The 16,550-nt window shown below is 36.7% G+C and overlaps 1 protein-coding gene and 1 long non-coding RNA gene across 4 annotated transcripts in view; one reads left to right on the top strand and one right to left on the bottom strand.

Annotated features, from left to right (window-relative positions):
• Positions 1 to 16,550, bottom strand: part of GRXCR1 (glutaredoxin and cysteine rich domain containing 1) — a 351,235-nt gene that overhangs the window by 287,782 nt on the left and 46,903 nt on the right. Inside the window, exon 3 of one of the 3 annotated variants that reach the window (XR_010139669.1) lies at positions 14,050 to 15,566. The exons of the other annotated variants lie outside the window; for them this stretch is intronic. The gene's annotated coding sequence lies outside the window, so the exon portion shown is untranslated. Of the gene's footprint in view, positions 1 to 14,049; positions 15,567 to 16,550 lie in introns of those variants that run through there. 3 annotated transcript variants of the gene reach the window in all.
• The window catches only part of LOC129058959 (uncharacterized), a 50,488-nt gene that overhangs the window by 9,508 nt on the left and 24,430 nt on the right, over positions 1 to 16,550 (top strand). The window lies entirely within an intron of this gene.

Here is a 16,550-nt window from a genome sequence, read left to right as displayed (position 1 = left end):
TATATGGAGAGTAAGAAGGAAAAAACGCTACTACTTGATCCTTTGTTATTAAAAGTATCTGATGAAGCTGGGCATGGTGTTGCACATCTGTAGTCCTAGCTACTCTGGAGACTGAGGTCATATAATCATTTGAAACCAGGAGTTTGAGACTACTCTAGGCAGCATAGCAAGAACCTGTCTCAGCATTTATTGCGTGATGCTGAGGTTTGGGGTACAGATGATCTCATCACCCAGGTACTGAGTATAGTGCCCAATAGTTAGTTTTTCAACCCTTGCCCCTTCTCTCCCTCTCCCCTCTAGTAATCTGTAGTTTCTATTGTTGCAAACTTTTTGTCCATGAGTACCCAATGTTTAGGTCCCACTTATAAGTGAGAACATGCAGTATTTGGTTTTCTGTTCCTATGTTAGTTCACTTAGGATAATGGCCTCCAGCTTAATCCATGTGGCTGCAAAATACATGATCTCATTCTTTTTGATGGTTGCGTAGTATTCTATGATGTATATGAACCACATTTTCTTTATCCAGTCCACCGTTGATGGGCACATAGATTGGTTCCATGTCTTTGCTATTGTGAATAGTGCTGCAATGAACATGTAAGTGCATGTATCTTTTGGTAGAATGATTTGTTTTCTTTTGGATATATACTCAGTAACTATTACCATTGCTAGGTCAAATGGTAGTTCCGATTTAAGTTCTTTGAGAAATCTCCAAACTGCTTTCCACAGTGGCTGACTTAATTTACATTCCCACCAACAGTATATAAGCATGTCCTTTTCTCCACAGCCTCTCCAGGAACTGTTGTTTTTGACATTTTAGTAATAGCCATTCTGACTAGTGTGAGACAGTATCTCATTGTGGTTTTGATTTGCATTTCTCTAATGATTAGTGATGTTGTTGTTTTTCCATGAAGAATTCTGGTAGACATCATGTTAACCAAATGAGCAAAGCTAACATCACTAGTTAGAAAATCTATGGATTTTATATAAATTCTGATGTGATACACTACTTCTCTGGTGTTTTTTCCAAAAAGGCATACTTCAATCTAATCCTAGAAAACTTCAGATGAGTGCAGATTATGGGACATTCTACAAAATGACTGATCAGTGCTCTTCAAAGTGTCAAGATCTTGAAAGACAAGGAAGGACTGAGGAACCATCACTGACTGGAGGAGACTAAGAATTTATGACAATTAATTCAGTGTGGAATCCTGGATTAGATTCTAGATGAAGAGGACACATTAGTGAGAAAACTAGCGAACCTGATTAAGGTCTGTAGTTAATAGTATTGTATCAATGCCAACTTCTTGGTGGCAAGTATTGTGCTATGGTGACGGAAGATGTTAATATTAGGAGAGACTGGGTAAGGGGTACACAAGAACTCTATTTCTGCAACTTTTACATAAAGTCTAAGTTATATCAAAATATAAAGTTAAAAGAAATTGTGGAATCCTAACTAATAAAATCCCTGGGCTATATTTCCTCCTCTCTTTCTCACTTTACTCCAAGCAGGAGAAAATAAAAGATTAAACTGGAAAAAAACAAAAGAAAGAAAAGAAGGCTCAGGCAAAAATCTTGAGGCATAACCTTTTGTTTTGTTTTGTTTTGTTTTTGAGACGGAGTCCCGCTCTGTCACCCTGGCTGGCATGCTGGCGTGCAGTAGAGCGATCTCAGCTCACCACAACCTTCGCCTCCCAGGTTCAAGCAATTCTCCTGCCTCAGCCTCCTGAGTAGCTGATTTATTATAAGAAATTTAATAAAGGAATGTGAGGATAAGATTGCTACATTATGAAATTTATTAATATCCTGAAAAAACTGGAAGCTTTGGAGTTATCTTTTTATGAAAAAGAAAACTTGGACAGAAATTATTTGTAACATTATAGAGCAAAAATACATAAATTAGCATGTAACTTCACTAAGCTTGTCTAATCCATAATAAAGCGTGAGGTGAACAAAGTGCATCCCCTTGGATAATCCTTGGGTAGACCAATAAAGCAATCTCCCTACAAGACAATGAAAGAACATGCTGTTCACCTTTTATCCTTATTTCCAAGTTTGTAATAATTTTTTTGACAGAGAATAGTTGTTAAGGAAGTAGGAGGGAAGTGTATCAGTCAGGGTCTTGTCAAGCAGCAGCAACTCAAAAAAAAAAAAAAAAGGCAGGGAAATAAAGTGAGTTAATGAATGATCCATTGACAAAATTATGGATAAAATAAGGAAAAGAAACCGAAGATGGTGATGCACTCCTGGTATCAGCAATAGGTTCCTCAGCTATGCCTGATAAGAAAGGATCGTGGCCAGGCACGGTGGCTCATGCCTGTAATTCTAGCACTTTGGGAGGCCAAAACAGGTGGACTGCTTGAGGTCAGAAGTTCAAGACCAGCCTGACCAATATGGTGAAACCCCATCTCTACTAAAAATACAAAACTTGGCTGGGCATGATGGCACGCGCCTGTAATCCCAGCTACTTGGGGGACTGAGGCAGGAGAATCACTTGAACCCAGGAGGTGGAGGTTGCAGTGAGCCAAGATCATGGGCCACTGCACTCCAGCCTGGGCAACAGAGCAAGGCTCTGTCAAAAAAAAAAAAAAAAAGAAGGAAATGGTCACCAAAGCCTTTGAGACATGTATGTAATGTATGTAGCTGTAGGAGCCAACTTCCCAGTGTAAGTGCTGTGGCCTTTGATACAGGAACACAGCCATGCCAACCCTGCAGCCTGGAAAAGAGGAATAAATATCCCGGCCTCACCATTCTCCTATTTTCTGATCAAATGCTGGTGACTTCCATTGGCCATATCCAACCAAATGCCAGAGGCAAGGGAGCATTTATACAGGTCATTTAGATCAGTCTCCTGGGACAAGAGCAGGAGAAAATGGTGGAAAGTGGACACCAAGGGTCAGATAGAGAATATCCATCCCAAAAAGAGACTTACAGGATATGTACTAAGATAAGCTTTAGAGAGGAGAGATGATTTTCAATTATCACAGGAAGAGAGAAGGGTGAATGGGTGTAGTTATACCCCATTCATTGTTTTTGCCGGGTTTGTTGAAGATCAGATGATTGTAGATATGTGGTCTTACTTCTGAGATCTCTATTCTGTTCCATTGAACAGAAAGGAACATTTGTGTGTCGGAAGAAATTAAGGGGCTTTCTAGTTAATGAATTACATTTTCTTTATTATCATTAAAGTTATTCTATGAGAATGAGTGTATAGTTGGCCAACATGAGTTTAGTCAGGTTGGAGTTTGGAGAAAAAAAGAAGTTTGGAATGGTTACTGTAGAAAATGTTAGAAGGAACTGACCAGATAAATCAGAGTAAGATTTCTTGGCAGAGGTGTGGAGATAGTTACACTTATTCTCAACAAATTTATGGCAGAACCCATTTTCAAGGTCATTTCATTTTTCTCCAGAATTATTCAGTAAAATGGGTATTCTTTTCCCAACTTATCCATGTTTCTTCCCAATGAGAGTGGCTGTATACTTAACAAAACCTATCTATTTAGGAAGTCACTTCATAAAAATTGACCTCTCCCAAAAGCTCCTTAAGCTAATAAGCAACTTCAGCAAAGTCTCAGGATGCAAAGTCTCAGGATACAAAGTCAATGTGCAAAAATCACAAGCATTCCTATACACCAACAATAGACAAGCACAGAGCCAAATCATGAATGAACTTCCATTTACTATTGCTACAAAGAGAATAAAATACCTAGGAATACACCTAACAAGGGATGTGAAGGACCTCTTCAAGGAGAACTACAAACCACAGTTCAAGGAAGTAAGAGAGGACATAAACAAATGGAAAAACATTTCATCCTTGTGGATAGGAAGAATCAATATCGTGAAAATGGCCACATTGTCCAAAGTAATTTATAGATTCAATGCTATTCGCATAAAATTACCATTGACATTCTTCACAGAATTAGAAAAACCTACTTTAAAATTCGTATGAAACAAAAAAAAAAGAGCCCATATAGCCAAGACAATCCTAAGCAAAAATAACAAAGCTGGAGGCATCATGCTACCTGGCTTCAAACTATACTACAAGGCTACAGTAACCAAAGCAGCATGCAGCTGGTACCAAAACAGACACGTAGACCAATGGAACAGAATAGAGATCTCAGAAGTGAGATCACACGTCTACAATCATCTGATCTTCAACAAACCTGGCAAAAACAAGCAATAAGGAAAGCATTCCCTATTTAATAAATGGTGCTGGGAAAACTGGCTAGCCATATGAAGAAAACCGAAACTGGACACCTTCTATAAACCTTATACAAAAATTAACTCAAGATGGATGAAAGACTTAAATGCAAAACCCAAAACCATAAAAATCCTAGAAGAAAATCTAGGCAATACCATTCAGGACATAGGCATGGGCAGAGATATTATGATGACATCACCAAAAGCAATTAAAACAAAAGCAAAAATTGACGAATGCAATCTAATTACACTAAAGAGCTTCTGCACAACAAAGAAACTATTATAAGAATGAACAGGCAGCCTACAGAATGGGAGAAAATTTTTGCAATCTACCCTTCTGACAAAGCTCTAATATCCAGAATTTACAAGGAACTTAAACAAATTTACAAGAAAAAAAAACCCATCAAAAAGTGGGCAAAGGACATGAACAGACACTTCTCAAAAGAAATTTATGCAGCCAACAAACTTATGAAAAAAAGCTCAACATCACTGATCATTAGAGAAACGCAAATCAAAGCCACAATGAGATACCATCTTTTGCCAGTCAGAATGGTGATTGCTAAGAGGTCAAGAAACAACAGATGCTGGCGAGGCTGTGGAGAAATAGGAACAGTTTTACACTGTTGGTGGGAATGTAAATTAGTTCAACCATTGTGAAAGACAGTGTAGCAATTCCTCAAGGATCTAGAACTACAAGTACCATTTGACCCAGCAATCCTATTACTGGGTATACACCCAAAGGAATATAAATCATTGTATTATAAAGATACATGCATACATATGTTTATTGTAGCACTATTCACAACAGTAAACATATGGAATCAACCCATATGCCCATCAGTGATATATTGGATAAAGAAAATGTGGTACATATACACCATGGAATACTATGCAGCCCTAAAAAGGAATGAAATCTTGTCCTTTGCAAGGATGTGGATGAAGCTGGAAGCCATCATCCTCAGGAAACTAACGCAGGAACAGACAACCAAATACCACATGTTCTCACTCGTAAGTGGAAGCTGAACAATGAGAACACATGGACACAGGGACAGGAACAACACACACGAGGGCTGTTGGGAGGGTGGGAGAAGGAAGAGCATCAGGATAAATAGATAACGCATATGGGGATCAATACCCAGGTGATGAGTTGATAGGTGCAGCAAATCACCATGGCACACATTTACCTGTGTAACAAACCTGCATGTTCTGCACATGTATCCTGGAACTTAAAATTAAATTAAATTTTTTAAAAATTGACATCTGATTTCCTAATTATGCTTCCATTTACTTATAAAACAGAAACGTGCAATGTTTCCTACAATAAGGAGCATCGCATAATTCAAATAAGGCTTCCTCACGCCATTTGCTCATTTGCTCATGTCATTTCTCTACAGGGAGTGCTCTCTAACTTCCTCTTAGCTAAGCTGTCTCCCTCCTGATTCAGCTAGTCTCCATTCCTTCATGACATCATCTCTAATCTTTCTACTAAAAGTAGAAAGGATCCACGACTGATTGATTGCTACTATACTGAAAGGATACTCTTGATAAATTCCAATATTCACAGATATGGTATCTCAGAGCATTCTGATTACAAATGAATGCATTTTAATATTGTTTCTCAGGAAAAGAAACAGATAATAGTTATGATTGGAATCAATCAGTTTTGCAGGATATCATGATCAAGCTATTTCAAGTCAATGTGCAATCAATACATTGCATCTTTGGTATATGTATTTGTATTATTTTTAATAAATTAACCAAATCAGCAAAACTTCTCAGTGTATCAAATGTTGTCATTAGTTCTGAGAAAAGGAAATATGATATACAGCAGTATTCCCTGACAGTAAGTTCTTGGGAGTATTTGTAAAACAGCAACTGGATTATGATACATGAGTTAACAAAATTCGTTTCTGTTATTGCTTTATAATTTCAGATGTTACTTCCTTATAAGGATTTTTAGTTGACCTCCAGAATATTTGGTAGAATGATGGCAAAGGAAAGGTGACAATTATTTCCAAGGAGATGTTGGTGTGTGTGATGATTAATACTGAGTGTCAACTTGATTGGATTGAAGGAGGCAAATTATTGATCCCGGGTGTATCTGTGAGGGTATTACCAATGGAGATTAACATTTGAGTCAGTGGGCTGAGAAAGGCAGACCCACCCTTAAGCTGGGTGGGCACAATCTAATCAGCTGCCAAAGAGGCTACAATATAAGCAGGCAGAAAAATGTAAAAAGAAAGACTGGCCTAGCCTCCCAGCCTACATCGCTCTCCCGTGCTGGATGCTTCCTGCCCTTGAACATTGGACTCCACGTTCTTCAGTTTTGTAACTCAGACTGGTTTTCCCTTCTCCTCAGCCTGCAGATGGCCTGTTGTGGGACCTTGTGATCATTTGACTTAATATTAATAAATTCCCCTTTATATATTCCCTTAGTTCTGTCTCTCTAGAGAACCCTAATACAATGTGCAAAGTACATTCAAATAAACTGGACAGCAATGTAGGGTGATTTTTTTGTGTGTATCAAAGTATAATCATATAGCTCCGTAAGGCACAGGATTTGAGCTTCTGTAACTAGCTGCTACCACTACTTTCAGATCTCTTTGGCAATTATTATGCACCACTGTAGGATCTTTAACAACAGCATAGTTAAACAGCAATTACTTCCTACTTGGATCCTTTAAATTTTCCATACCTAAATAAATCTCTCTTTTCTTAATTCATCTCAACAAATTCTTATTGAAATACCAACAAGAATTTGTTGAGATAAACTAGGAAAATAATTTGTTGAAATATTGTTGTGAGCAAAGAATCTCTGAACTCACTGAAGGCTGTATCTGAGTCTCATTAAAGGTCATTCTCACTTTCTACCATGTATTTCACTGATTTGTACACATGTCCTTTCTCCTCTACCAGAATATGAATTCCTTATGTGTAAGTTCTTTCTTATATACCATTGTGTGTCTTGTGGGAAAAGCACAGAATTGGTACTCATAAGTATTTGGTAACTATTGGATGAATGTATGGATAAATAAATACAAAAGAAAATCAAAGGGTCTATTAATCAGCCAATATTTAAAGAGCTCTCTTATCTATTTACCAACTGAAAGCTAGAATTAAAATATGCTATTGCTAATAGTGTTATTAGAAATATCAGCTGAAAACATATCTATACTGTCTCCTTCTATACCTATGTCATAAATCAATAAGACATCTGAAATGATTTCTTCAAACATACAAACATAGAGCATAAACTCTAGTTTTGTTTTACAAATGAAGTTAGCAAGATTCAATTGGCTTAAAAAAGCCTTTACATGAATTCTCACAGCAGCATTATCCACAATATCTAAAAAGAGGGAAAAACCCAGATACCTACTGCTTGATAAATGGGTACATAAAATATCATATACCAATATAATGAAATAGTATTTGGCAATAAAAAGGAATAAAGTACTAATACATGCTACAACATGGATGAACCTTAAAAAATTATATTAAGTGAAAGCAGCAGCCATAAAAGTCCACATAATACATGGCTCCATTTACATAAAATATTCAGAATGGACAAATCTTTAGAAACAGAAAGTAGCTTAGTGGCTGCCAGGGGTTGGAGGAGTAAAGAATTAGGGAATGAATGACTGCTAATGGGTATGCGGTTTCCTTTCAGGGTGATGAAACACACTAAATTAGATTGTGTTAATTTTTGTTCAATTCTGTGAACATAACAGAAAGCATTGAATTGTACACTTTAAGCTGGTGAATGTTATAGAATGTGAGTTATATTTCAATAAAGCTGTTTTAAAAAGTAAAGATTAAGTGGCTTGTTCAAAATTCCATCAATAGTTGGTGAAGCCAGAACTGGAATCTATATTTTCCCAACTATCATAATGCTTTTATCTTACTTTGCTATTGTTTTGTGTGTAACAAAGATGGCTTTTTAAGCCTTCATTTTCTGAAAATCTTCACTTCTGTTTTGTCATTTGTGCATTTATTTCCAGTCTTCTTTCTTTCCTCCCACTTGTTAACCTCCTTAACAGCGTTCATGCTCTCTTTGTCCAGCTATTAAATGGCCTCCATTTTAATAATTTCCACACTGCTTTATTTTTTATTTGGCTGAATCACAGGCTGACTTCTGATACTATTGATCTATTTTGTCCACCCAAGGGACATATCAGACTAAGTACGTGCAACTTGGTGGGAAAGACATTGAGGAAGAGGATGACTTTAGCAGTTTGTAAGCAGCAGGTGGGAAACCACTGAACAAAAGAATGATTCTATTGCCAGAGTCTTATTACATTCATAGAAATAAGAGACCGGCAAGGGTTGTTTAACCTGATACTCCTACCCAGGAGATTGACTTACAGCCAGTGTGTGAGAAATGCCATTTTCCAGATGACTTCCTCTCCTGTTACAAAGTCTGGCTATAGCTCTCTGCAAAGTGCTGGATCTTCTCCATATTTTGGTGTTTCAGACACTTATCTTTCACCACCACACTGGATTTTTCCAGTCATCTTTTTTTAAGTGTTCTGCTGTAGAAAAATTAATTATTCTCCATTGAGCTTCATGTTTTTTTAAAAAATATTTATCCATTGTGGTATTCCCAGCCGGGAGAGATAGAAATCATAAGGTAAACAGCAGTTCACGCTATTAAAAAAAAGTCATAAGGCAATATATTTTCTCTCTCTGTGGGACAGGACCGAATAAACCTACTCAGATTATGGAAATAAAAATGGATATCTCCTCACCCACTATTGACACTCTCTAAGAATATGATTAAATATTATTAGCAGATGACTTTTTCCTTTTTCCAAATGAAGATGTCACGTCTTCCACTTGTTCAATTTGTAAATTGGATAGATTTTTTCCATTGTTGAAGACATTCTCTGGAGTTTTAAGCAGATTTTATTCACTTGCTATCCATGGTTATTCATTTTCTATTAATCCCACACTATTTGGGTATATTATGAAATTTTTGTGAGAAGAATATGTTAACATTGGTAAATTCATGTCATTCAACCTAATATGTAGTAATAAATATATAGTAGGACTTGCTCAGATCCACTGGGTGGGGACGGAGAGTTGTCATGAGAAGGAAAGGTTACATTATGGAGAGTCAAGGGGGAAAAGGGAAAAGTGAGGTTGCCTGGGTACAGGTATAGCAGAAGTAAACTTCAAGGTGGAGCCTTTATGTAACTGTTATATTTCACATAGTTAAAAGAGAAGAATTATATGTAGTAGACAATCTTAATTGCCTACATAACAGCTATTCACTCCCTTCTTTCTGGCTAACAGAAAGCTATTCTCTCCCTTCTTTCTGACGAATATAACAGCTATTCTCTCCCTTCTTTCTGACTAACAGAAGTTCAATTATGTTTGGGTTGATAATATGCCCAATCCCGAGGACTGAATTATGATAAGTCTTATCAATCAGGATTTAATGTTCCCTTTTTCTTCCCTTCTATTTGGGATGATGTTGAGTCATAGTGATGCTTAGAACATCAACAACCATCTTGCCCCCATGATGCAATAAAGGAGGACAAAAATTAAATACACTGAGGCACGGGAAAGCGCAAAGAAATAGGGTCCTTGATGACATTACTAAGCTGATGAACTAGACTTACTGCTTCCTCCAGACTCTTTGTAATGTCAAAAGCTTAGTTGGGTGTTTATTAACTGCAGATCTGCACATTCTCACTAATATAGTGCCAAAGTATTTTCATGCCATCAAGAACATATATGATGTCACCAATTACATATAAGAAAATATAAGCCTTTGATCAGGCTTAGATAGTAAAAGCCTTTTAATAAATTTAACTATCCTCTATGAGGGGGTAAGGGAGTTTCTTTCTCTTAAACACCATTTGGACAGGACAGCATGATGGAGTGTGAAACGCACAGTTGTGGATAAGCAGAAGATATTGCTTTGGGTCCCCTCTGAGTCTTGAGGTACAATTCACAGCAAGAACCATCCTTTAGGAAAATACTGGATTATTATAAAAAGATTTTAGGACTCTTACTCAAGAAGACAGGCTATTGGACAAAGACTTGGAACCAACCCAAATGTCCAACAATGATAGACTGGATTAAGAAAATGTGACACATATACACCACGGAATACTATGCAGCCATAAAAAAGGATGAGTTCATGTCCTTTGTGGGGACATGGATGAAGCTGGAAACCGTCATTCTCAGCAAACTATCGCAAGGACAAAAAACCAAACACCGCATGTTCTCACTCATAGGTGGAAATTGAACAATGGGAACACATGGACACAGGAAGGAGAACATCACACCAGAAGGGGACTGTTGTGGGGTGGGGGGAGGGGGGAGGGATAGCATTTGGAGATATACCTAATGTTAAATGATGAGTTACTGGGTTCAGCACACCAACATGGCACATGTATACATATGTATCTAACCTGCACGTTGTGCACATGTACCCTAAAACTTAAAGTATAATTAAAAAAAAAAGAAAAAAAGAAGAGAGGCTATTGGATCAACTGCTCTCACTTGATAATCTTTTTAAATAAGTGTGTGTGTGGGTGGGGGGGGATTATTTCTGCACATAGCATAGGAGACATGGTTTAGCACCTAAAAGAAAAGGGGCATATTCACGAACAAATCCTGGTCTAGGGTTGTGTAGCCATGGTAAATAGTAGGCATCCTATTCCCTCTGCTCAACCCCTATTCATACCCTCAGCCAAACACTTTTATTCAATAATGAAATTAAATAATATAAAGATGTGCCAATACACCAATACTGTTTTATATGCTTCAACTACCTAACAGGGAGGCCATAAAATAAATACAATGACTATGGGTTTCTACCATTTTTGGTTAACATTTTGGTCAACATTTTGGTCTGCAGGGCTCTTGGGAGCATAAATGTAGTCTAACTCTGTAATATAAGGTTTATAGTCATTTATGCAGCTGAAAGTTATTGGACACCTAAGTGTATCAAGGATTGTATTAAGCACTGAAACACAGAGGTGCAAGGTGTGATTCCCAACAGCAGTTTCCACAGATGAGAAGGAAACCTAGTTATATACCTAAAAAATTGCATCACCTTTTGTTTGGTTACTACGACAGAGGTTCGGGACAGAGAAGAGAGATGCAAGACTCAGATTGGGGTGTATGGGAAGGCTTGGGATGGAAGAATATGTGAACTGAATCTTGAATAACTAATTGGAATTTTCTAAATGAGGAGAGAAGGATATTTACCAGCAAGTGGAACCGAATGTGTAAAGATCCCAAGGCAATATAGATGCAAGTAGTTAATTACAGCAGACATGAGGGATCCATGTGAAGGAGAAGCAGTAGATGGGAAGGGAGGGACATTTGGGCTGCACTAAAATGTTTAGCCCCAAAGGTGATGGGGAACCCTGAAGGATTTCGGGCAGGAAAGTAAAAGATGTTTCTGGCAGCTTAGGGTAAGACAAATTGGAATGGCAGGAGTCTGGAGATAGAAAGAAAACAATCCCAACAAAAAAAAAATTATGACAGTGGCAATGGGCATGAATCAAGAAATATCAAGAGATAGAACTGAAGGATTTAGCAATCGATTGAATATAAGGGTACCACCATCAAAGAGGGTTTTGAGGATGACTCAGATTTTCTGACAACTGACTGGAATGAATGACTATGACATCCTTTAGGATAGGGAATAAAAAGGAAGTTGGGTTTTATGTGTAGGGGGAGGAGGAAATAAGAAATACACTTTTTACAGTGTTGAATTTGAGGTGCTCATGGTTTATTCAAGTAAAGTTGTCCAATGGATGAGAGGTTCCTAAGCTTTCAGGGTTCACATACCAGCATAATTCATATAAATTTAAGAAATCAATTAAAGACTGCCAACTTTTATTTTGCTAAGTCAAGATACATAAAAACAAAACAAAACCCTGTCATCCACTAATAACAACATTTCATTTTTATAAAAGGATATTTCAATATGAAAAATTAAAGAGAGTTTTAATATAAAAAGCAATTTATTAAATTAAATAAACTTGCCTTTATTTTAAAAATCAACCAAGTGTCCTTATTTTTTTCAATTCCTCTTGTACCAGTATAATACCAATCACTGACTTACAGCAAGCCACAAATTGGCATTTGGCAACCACTAAAATAGACTATTGCATATTGAGATTTGGAGCCCAATTGAAAAGATTTAGCTAAAGATATAGAGTCATAAGCACATAGTTTGAAGTTGAAAAAAATGAATAATCTTTAGTACTGTTTATTCAGCATCTTTTATGTGCCAAGCACTATAATAAGGGCTTTATATAATATCTCATTTCAACATCCCAGCAATTCTGGGAGGTGAAAGAAGGTGGCTTATTTTTACAGACAAGAAAATGAGACTAGAAATATTAAATTTTCCAGGACCACTGGAGATACTAACTTTTCCACGACTACAAAGCAGAAAGTGACAGAGATAATATTCGAGGTTTCTCTAACTTGAAATTCTATACTTTTAATTGTGACGTTACATGGCCACCCTAGAAAGAATACATCCCATGAGAAAGAGAATCAAAGATGGAGCTCTTTGAAATATTGACACTTAAGAAGATGTTCCTGACAGGCCAGAAGATGAAAATGAACTGTGCCATGTAGGCAAAGGAGAGGAGAATTTCTAAAAGAAATATATCGTCAAAAATTCAAAATGTCACAGAGAAGATGTGGATATGTATACAAATCTAGGCTGAAAAATTTATAAACTGCATCTACTTCCGAATAAAGTCCAGTAATAGTACCCAGCAGTCCTGCTGACTCTTTCACATGTCCAGCAGTCACTCAGTTACTAGGCTCATGAGCTTGCTCTAGAACCCACGTTTCTAACTTCTTTTTCAAGTCTAGAACAAATTTGCATCTCCTTTCAGTTATGCACGAATTGTAAGAGGCTTAAACATGGCTCACCTGAGAAGCTGGGTAAAATAACATTTGACTCTTGATCTTGATATTAAAATAAATCTTTCAGGATCAAATCAAATCCTATTCCAATTTATACAATAACATCTATGTTGCAGGCCAAGTAGCTCTAACACTAGGAAAAACATGGGCTCTTCTCTACATAGGATACAGAACAAATGCATTATCTTTTAACTGTGGTTCTCCAGGGCTTTAACACTGAAAGTGTATAATCCAGGTGACCAAAATAAAATTAAGAAAAAGCATCTCTGTCACTATTAAGAAACTGTTATTAAAATTCATTATTCATTTTCCATAGGTCTAATCGTTTTCAAAATTCATCTTCCATCAAAGGAAGCTTCTATTATTTTGACAAACCATGGTGATCAGCACTTAAATTATCATTGAATTATATCACAAAGTTTTGGTACAGAAAATTATAGTGCCCTACATACTGAAATAATGATTTTGTTCATATTAGCCACCCTATTTTTTAAGGCCCTCCAAGGTTTGGCTCTAACCTACTTTCTAACTTATCACTGACTACCCACCTACATGGCCCTCACAAATCAATAAAACTGCTCAGTACACTCTTTTCTGACAAATCCCTTATTTCTATACATTTCCTTCTTTACTGCAACAGAATAATTTCATCATTAGGCTCTGAAGGAAACTGCTTGGATTCAAGTTCCTCAGCATCATTATGAAACACAGCCCAAATATCAGTATCAATTTGTCCATAAATATGTCATTATATACCTTTAAATATAAAGGTCATTTTTCAAACATAGCCATGATTTCATTTATTATCACATGTAAATATTAAAAATAACTCTCAAATTAGAAGTCAGTGTTTCAATGTTCTCATCTTACACATTTTATTTAAAGTATTTAATTTGAATCAGAAATCAGACAAGAATCACATATTGCATTTGATTATGTTTCCTAAGTCTCTCAAGATTTTTTCATGCTTGCTTTTCTCCCTTTGCAATTTTTTGGTTTTTTAAAAAATCAGATCATTTGTCCTGGAAGGTTTCCTACACTCTAAACTTTAATAACTACTTCCTCATAGTGTCTTTTAACATGTTCTTCCATCCCCTGTATTTCCTGTAACCCAGTAGTTAAATCTAGAAGCTTGATCTAATTCAAAATAAAATTTTGGCAAGAACACTTCAGAGGTGGTGGTATGTATTTCTACCAGGAAATATATAATATCTAATGGTTTCTCTTTTTATGGTGGTAACAACTATGAATGATCATTTCCTAGATCAACTATATCATTAAGGACTCAAAATTGACATTGTGTCCTATTTCTTCTTTATTCATTATCTGTAATACTCTTATGGAGTAAAACTTACCCTCCTTAACTATTTGGCTTCCCTGAGGGATAGTTTATATAGGAAAAATAAGCAAAATGCTTGATTCTTTCAATAGGAAGGGAAGTTTTAAAGATGATTCCTCAGGAAAGAGCTCTGCTAATGTGTTGCCACTAATGGGGAGATTTGATGTGTCCATTCTTACCTGAAAATTAGTTAGAGGAGCCTCGGTGAGACTACTTGGTGAACTTAATATGTGAACACACAGTATAAAAAAACACAATGGACTGGAATATGACTCGTACCTGACAAATACAATGAGCTACAGGCAGGATGGTTAGCTGTTGATGAATGAGCCCAAGGATTGTGAGGTCTGCCTCCATCGCAAAGGTTATTAGGTCAAAGGGTATGTGAAGGATTCCAGTGAATCAGATATGGGTCATGCATGAAACAGAGAGACTAGGAAGGTTCATATTATGTTCTATCCAACAGAACCCATTGGATAGGCAATGGGACTTACATAGAAGACCCATAGGGGACCCATATAAGTTTCACATACCAGTAACTAAGGAGGGAGTAAGTAAAGAACTAGGGGAGAATATATAATTTACATCAAGAAAACTACAGTTGAGAAGTTTCTAAATATAGGAGGTGGTGTCTGAATACCTCATTAGAGAACATTTCATCTTTAAACAGCTACTGGAACCAGAAAATGCAAAGCCATATTAAGTCATTTTTAAAACTTCCTCCATCTAATGCTTAAACACAAAGGGAGTTTATTGGAAGAATTTAAGTTAAGTATAATCAAAGAAAGAATTGGGCAATTAACCTGTAGGAATAACAAAAATGCAGCCAAACATTAGATGTGATAGGAAGCACAAGCTGAAATGCCATAGAATTGCTTACTCTATTCCTTGCCTCTGCTTACTGTTAAATGTTTCATTCGCAGCCATTTCTCTTGGGATTGCTTCTTTACTTCTTCAATCCATTGATTGCTTGATTTTAGATGCCAGGAGTTATAAAAGTTTACCCATCACAGCTTCACCCCTCTGGAGAGAGTGTGCCATCTCTCTCTTTGCCCCAAGCCCCCAAGTTCCAGGGATGGAACCCATTAGCTTGTAGCACGGCACCTTCAGAGTTCAGATCATCCTGTGGAATGAGGAGAGGGACACTGTGACAGACACAACTAATTAGAAGACACAACTAATTCCATAGATGCCTACCACAGTATCCCAGCACAAGCACTGTGAGTACCAGTTCTGCCACTTAATACCTATGAGACTAAGGAGAAATAACTCACACACTCTGATACTGAACTTCTAGATAGGCAAAATATATGCAACCTTGTTTCTATTTTTATCTGAGGTTTCTGTGATAAACGATGGAGTGAAGATTCTAACAACCTTTTGTAAACTAAAAGCAAGATAAATATGAGAAAGAGGATCATGGTAATGATTATATAATACCCTACAATAACAAAAGATATATCTTTCTCTGTATACTTATGGGCCATGTAAATTGTCCCATATAGTTTACTATGAGAGTGTTTCTTGTCAGATATTCCTCTGTCTCCTATGTAAAATATCTTTTCTGTTTTTCAAGTCATACAGTAAATGTTATGATGATAAGAGGTGTAGTCTAATTGGGGATTACAGACTGGTGGACCACAGATGTGCTTTGTCTTTAATATCCCTAACCATTGCTCTCTCTCCAGATCACAGAATCAAACCACTCCTTATTAATTCACCTGTCTCCTCATACCTGTCTGACTAATTTGAAAACTGTTTAAATGCTGGAGGGTGTAATTTGGGCTATAGGCCAAGGTGTATACCAAAGTGTTAATGTGTGTCTGGGAAGTAGGATCTTTTTCCTACTAAAATAGCAGGATCTGTTTCCAAAACTTTTACTATTTTTTTAAAGCAAACATTAGAAGTTATAGGGATTTATTGTTTAGGAAAGGAAAGAGTAAATTTGTCCAGGCAACTAAAGGTCTGTACCTTGGCTTAAAGTCATCTTTGTATTGATTTCCCTGGTTCTGCTGCAGGCTGTTTGCAGGACTGCAGCTAAAACCCATCCTCGCCTGTGACCATTTTCTGCCCAGTCATTTTATATTTAAAAATGCTGCTTTTCATA

This window comes from Pongo abelii, chromosome 3 (genome assembly GCF_028885655.2).
Source record: "Pongo abelii isolate AG06213 chromosome 3, NHGRI_mPonAbe1-v2.0_pri, whole genome shotgun sequence".
NCBI lineage: Eukaryota > Metazoa > Chordata > Mammalia > Primates > Hominidae > Pongo > Pongo abelii.
The sequence above is the reverse complement of the archived record's forward strand: the minus strand, read 5'-3'. Positions and strand labels throughout refer to the sequence as shown.